At 43.8% G+C, this 6,196-nt stretch overlaps 1 protein-coding gene and 1 long non-coding RNA gene across 3 annotated transcripts in view; one reads left to right on the top strand and one right to left on the bottom strand.

Moving 5' to 3' along the window:
* The window catches only part of LOC135260620 (uncharacterized), a 132,270-nt gene that overhangs the window by 14,637 nt on the left and 111,437 nt on the right, over window positions 1–6,196 (bottom strand). The window lies entirely within an intron of this gene.
* Window positions 7–2,575, top strand: LOC135260625 (uncharacterized). The gene is made up of 3 exons (XR_010331685.1): window positions 7–303; window positions 569–1,948; window positions 2,038–2,575. It is a non-coding gene; the product is annotated as an uncharacterized LOC135260625 (long non-coding RNA).

The following is a 6,196-nucleotide window of genomic DNA, read 5'->3' as shown; positions in this document are numbered from 1 at the left end:
AGTAGTAGCAGCAGTAATAGTATTAATCACTGTTCATGAAATTAATCGTATTAATGTTATTTAAAAATGAGTTAAGCACCTTGTATTTGGTGGGGAAAAAAAGAACAACAACCTGTGTGATCTTCAGGAAGCAGTTCGTTAAATTCTGACCTCTTAAATCTGGTGAAAGCTCTTGTAGCGTGCCTGCATGCTTGCAGAGTGTAATTTGTTGTAAAATGGCACATCAGTGTACACTGGTGTTCACTGCTGCTGTAGCTTGTGGGATAAAAATGTTCTCTGCTCCTACACTCTTAAGCCTGGGCAGTCTGTACCATTACATTACATTACATTACAGGCATTTGGCAGACGCTCTTATCCAGAGCGACGTACAACAAAGTGTATAACCATAACCAGGAACAAGTATGACGAAACCTCTAGAGAGAAGTACCGGTCCAAGTGCAGGGAACAACCGCATAGTTCAACTTGGACCCTAAAGGTTAAACTGATTAACACTAACACAACGAGAACGGCAACAACGCAATCTATGGAAAAAATACAAGCAGTAGTTAAGACAGTTAATGCACCTAAGTCACCTACCAGACCTGGGTCAAATACAAACACATATTTCTTAGCATCACAAACCTTGCTCTATCAGTACTTAACTTAGATCCAAAAGCTACTTTCAGGGCAGCATCTCGTTCTCTCATTAATTTCCAGGTATTACCACTTATCCATGGAGGAGTATTTTTTTGTCTGTGGCTAGATTTAACTCTCTTTAGGAAATCTTTCATTATAGTTTGGATTGTAAACAGAAAGGCATAGCTGTCAGATTCCACATCAAAATAAGACAGAATACCGTTCCATTTAATCCCTTTAATTGCATTTTTTTAAGTTGCTCTGTTCTCCCTTAGGTATTCTAAGCTGACCAGGATTTCTTACATCACAGGGACTGAAACGCTTCTTGGCTAATTTTCTAACTACAAATATTAAATTATTGTCAGATAGCTCAGTAATCATATTGAATGATTTGACTATTCTCTCTGGCTTATTGCTAAATACCAGGTCAATCTGAGTCTTTGAAGACTGTATTATCTTGTTGGGGCCTTAATTAACTGTGTAAGATCAAGATTTTTTGTTATGCGCTTAAGAGTTTTCCTGTTACATTTGTCTTCCGAATTTATGTTAAAATCCCCCATTAAAATGACTTCTTTCTCAAAATTACATTCTTCTAACATGCTGTTCAATTGGTCAAAATAGAATTTCCCATTTGAAGTACCCAACGAAACTTTATGGGAATTTCCCCATTTCCCATATAATTTGTTCACACTGGACTAAACACTCACCAGTCGGAGACAGAAGATGATATGACTTTTTTTTTCATTCCCATTGATCCGTTCATGTTTGAGTACCCAGTGTGCTTGCGCATCAGGTGCCAAAAGCACCATAATAAAACATGGCCGCCTCCATGAATTGGCTTCTTGCGCCAATGATCAGCTCCCATTGGAGTCCATGGAACCGGAAAGCGGAAGCTGTCTCCAGTTCTGATACATCTCGATTTGATTGCCTGAGCGAGCTCAACCCACTCGTCAGGTTAGCACATTAATTGGAAATAGAGAACGTACCACTGGGTTCAGATTTAGGGGGGAGCTCTGATCCCCCCCCCGAAAGTGAACTGATCTCCCCCAAAAAAGACCTGAATCCCCCTAGTTGCAATGGCACCGCGATCAATAAACATTGTTTTAATTCAGTGTGGACATGGTTATCACTCTTTTGTGGCTGTATGTGTGTGGCTGTATGTGTGTGTGTGTGTGTGTTTACGCAGTCAGCACGCTTGCTATGCGTACAGTCCCGCGGTCACAAATTTTGGGCTGTGCGCGGACCCTCCGGACATGGACGGATAACGACATTTACGTCACGAGGACCAAAGCGGACCCTCGCGGATGCGGAAAGTATGAAGCAGCCTTATTAAGTCTGCAACGCCACCCCCCCCACCCCCCCCCCCCCCGCCCTCTTGGGTCCATGATGTCACAGACACCCCCCCACCCCCCACCCCCACAGGTCCATGGTGTCACAGACGCCCCATCCCCGCCCCTAGCAGAAAGCCTGAGTGTGATTCGAACCTGGCTACAAGACGGCACTTCATAAGTCTTTAACAGGAATTCACTGCTAACCACTGCTACCCTGCATCAGAAAGGGCTGTGTGTCAAATGCACTGGAAGGCCTGTGGTTGTGTCTGTACCCACACACTAGGGGAACTTTCTGTTATAAGCTTAGACACTGAACAGAAAATTTGCAATGAGTCACATATTTTCTGGCTTTGGAGAACTTTTTTTTGTTTCACTTCTGCTATATTATATTTATGTGGAGTATGGAGGAAGGGGGCAGCTACATGTTGTTTTTTTAATGTAAGATTCATTATTATATAGGTACCGGTGTTTAGTTGTTAAATTGCTTTTTTTGTACAATGTAGGGCTATGAGTTTTGTGAGGGAATGTTTCTCTGTGCTGTATGTGGTAGTCCTGTTCAAAACTAGAATTTTTAACATTTAATCAGATATTTTGAAGTGCCTGTGATCAATAAACATTGTTTCAAGTCAGTGTGGTCATGGTTGTCACTCTTTTGTCGGTGTGTGTGTGTGTGTGTGTGTGTTTACTGTGTATACAAATATGTATATGTGTGTTTTTTGTTTGTGTGCTGTGTGTACATATTTGTATATGTGTGGATACACTTTAGTGTGCCTGTGTGGGGTTTTTTTTTATATGAGGCGGTGCTGTAAGATGGAATATTCACAGCCTTCACACAGGAAGTGTGACAGTGTGAAAAATTGTTTCCAGTCAATGACGATTTACTCATGAACCTGGGGGGGGGGGGGGCTGGGCTTGTTGATTGGTGTACTAAGGAGAGAGATCTTCATTAATGAGTGCACTTCTATCTGAGGAGAAAGGTGTATGCCAATAAGTGCACTTCTACCTGAGGAGAGAACATCTACATCTCTTACATGTCTTATCTCTTAATACATACTTCTGCTGCCACATTATTTTTTCGTAATGGTAAAAGACCTCCCAACCCCCCTGTGGAAGGGTGGTGGGGTTAGAGCTTCATCTGCTGGTGCAGAGGGAGCCATTCAGTTTAGCCAGCCCATAGCTGCAGCTATAGGCATTTAGACAGACATTGCTAACACTTTATCTGTTCTGCCTGCTGTGTTTCACTAGAATTAAAATAAAAACCTGTGTGTGCCTACATCTGAGGGTGGAGTGGTCTGTGGGGAGAGATACCAGCAAGGGCTTGTGAAACTTGTGTGCATCTGATTGTGCCATCGGCTACTACTCCGCGTTTCAGATGGCGTATCTTTGTTTAATTTGTTCCTGCTGTTAGTTAGAGAACATAGTTGTGCGTTAGTTCAGAATCTCTCTTTAATTTGTCTCAGCTGTTGCTAGTAAGAGAACACAATTATGCATTATTTAAACAGTGTATGTAATCACATGGTACTGTTAAATAGCCCTGTATTGTCTTGATAATTTTGAGTAGTTTCACCTGGTGCTACTCTGCCCTGACAAGCTCAATGCAATTACGTGATTGCATCAGTCAGGCAGCTGTCCAGAAAGCTGACTTCATTGCTGCCTTTGCCAAGACAAAGTCTCGTGACTTCCTGGCTCTCACAGAAACCTGGATCACTCCCGATAACACCGCCACCCCAGCTGCACTGTCTGCGGGATACTCCTTCTCGCACACCCCCAGGCCCTCTGGCCGAGGCGGGGCACCGGTTTTCTCATTTCCCTGTCCTTCCCAGTGGCTCCACCAGTCACTCCAGGGCTCGGCTGCGAAGGCAACAGTCCATTTTTTCAGTTTGTGCTGTAATCTCCTCCTGGTGCCCTGCTTGATTTGGGCAGAAATGAAACGGGTAGAAGAATTTTATTTATTTATTGGTGATTCACGGATTGCCGGATTGCCTAGCAAGTAGGCCGGACTGGCATCCACTCTTTTGCTTCTTCTGTCTCCCGCGCTTCCGACGCCTGCCGGAACCGGCAACGATCCACGGAGAGCCTGGTGTCCTGGTTACCTACTCCGCATGGGGTCGCCCAGCAAGCTAAGCCCTTAGAGCGGAGGCAGAACTATGAGATGCGTGTCCTGCAGCATGCTAATTGTGGTGAGCCCGGAGGATGTGTGGAATATGCACAGAATCACGAGTACAAGGAGCAGCTCATCAACCTCCACAATGAGATGAAGAGCTTGAAAGAGTGCATAGTCGTATTGAAGGAGACTTCGAGAATACAAGAAGCTTTTGAAACTACGATTTTAACTGGTCACCGACTGGCAGGGGTGGACAGTAAAAGTAAAAGTACATTTACTTGAGTACTGTACTTAAGTACATTTTTCGAGTATCTGTACTTGAGTATTTATATTTTTGGAAACTTATGGCTTACTCCACTACATTTGAAAGATAAATATTGTACTTTTGACTCCTACATTTCTATGAAGGTTGTCGTTATTCGTTACTTTGAAACATAGCTTTGAATATTTTTATTTTCTAAAATGCGATTGGCCACACGCTGTTCCTCACAGGAGAAAAACCAATCACAGTAGCCTACTCCTAACACCCTGTGGGTCAAGTGCTTGCTTGTTGCACCAGTGGTCGAACAGCTGAATTTGAACTTGGCGGCGGTAATTATGGCGACGGCAGAAGATGAGGATGATTCTTCGCCACCAGAGCACCCATGGCCATAGCTCAAGTCCATGTTTGAGATTTGTGAAATTCAAAAAGATTCATTGTTTTAAATCATTGCTCTGCTTACCGCGCACAAACTACATCGCTGCATTCAAAAACTCGCCGTCCAACCCGAAAAAGCATGTCGAGGTATGTAAACATTATTTAACGGTAGCCCGTTTGCTAATTATGAAGTTGTCTGAGCTTGTAGTGGTTGCAGTTTTTATGCTGGGATTGGTCAGATGAAATTTTATGGAATTTGAGCGAAGGGTCATCCAACTGTTTCACATTTCAGGCAATGCTATCTATCATCAGGGGTTAAATTGGGGGTGGACGCGGGTGGATGGCGTCCACCCACCTTTGGTAAATAAATAATTTTGACCGGCAGTTTTACATATAACTATGACAATCCAGTCCATTTAGGCTCAGGAGGAGCAGCATAGAAAGAAAAATACTGCTAATTGTCTTGATTGATTGGAAGCGGACGTGATAGGTAGTTTCATTAACATGTAATTTCATCTATGCAACATTTTAAAGAGAGGTGAATAAACAGCCCCCACGAACGCCGGCTATTATTAACGGCAACTTTGATTGCTTAAGCAATATCAGCACGTTGCTGGTCAGCAGCTAAGCTAGGATTGAATATTTCCCACATACATGACGTTTTATTCAGCGGCAACTGGTGAGCTGAAAATTGGTGGGGCGCAAAACTCTACTTTAAACTAATCATTGATCTCAACCTGTTTTCATTAGTAGCCTTATTTTCCTTTATAATCAAGCATGCCAACGGTCGGATTAATAAAGTAGCCTAACACCCAGCGTCTGACCGATTATTTTTGTGGGTAAAAAAAATACTCCGCATTAATGACACTTTATAAACTTGAAATATATTATGTAAAAGCTTGCATCAATAGTATACATTGTTTTCCTTAATTACAATTATGTGCACAATACATTTAAGAGACAACTATTTTGAGCTGAGACATTCATTGGTTTGTACCTTATTTCACCCACCTCCCACCGGATCTCAGGGTCCACCCACCTCCCAAATCCCAATTTAGCCCCTGTCTATCATGTGTTGCTATCTAATAACAGTAAAAATGCATCGTAGAAACAATACAACAGTGCGTTGGCATTAAAAATACTGGGACTGGGCACCTCTGCCGCGATGACTGCAGTGGATTCTGCCAGAAACACGGCGTCGGCCTGCGCAAGGCATCAGGAGCTTCTACTGAAGGTGTGGAGGACCCATTCCCCCTCCCCCTCCAGTGTCCTTTGGGGGCGTCCTGCTCCACTCCCCGCCTCTTGGCGTCAGAATGGGAACAAATAAAAAGGGAGGGAGCCAAAAGGGGAACCCCTTTCCCCCTTACCACAGGGCCCCGAAATCTCCCGAACCCCGATTTACGCGGGCCCAACCAGTTTTTCCCGCCGCTGGTGGGCCCCCCTTTGTCCGACTCGGGCAACCCCACTTTTCCCCTTCCCGCTTTCTCAGTCCTCACCAAAAGGAAAACC

This window comes from Anguilla rostrata, chromosome 8, assembly GCF_018555375.3.
Source record: "Anguilla rostrata isolate EN2019 chromosome 8, ASM1855537v3, whole genome shotgun sequence".
Lineage (NCBI taxonomy): Eukaryota > Metazoa > Chordata > Actinopteri > Anguilliformes > Anguillidae > Anguilla > Anguilla rostrata.
The sequence above is the reverse complement of the archived record's forward strand: the minus strand, read 5'-3'. Positions and strand labels throughout refer to the sequence as shown.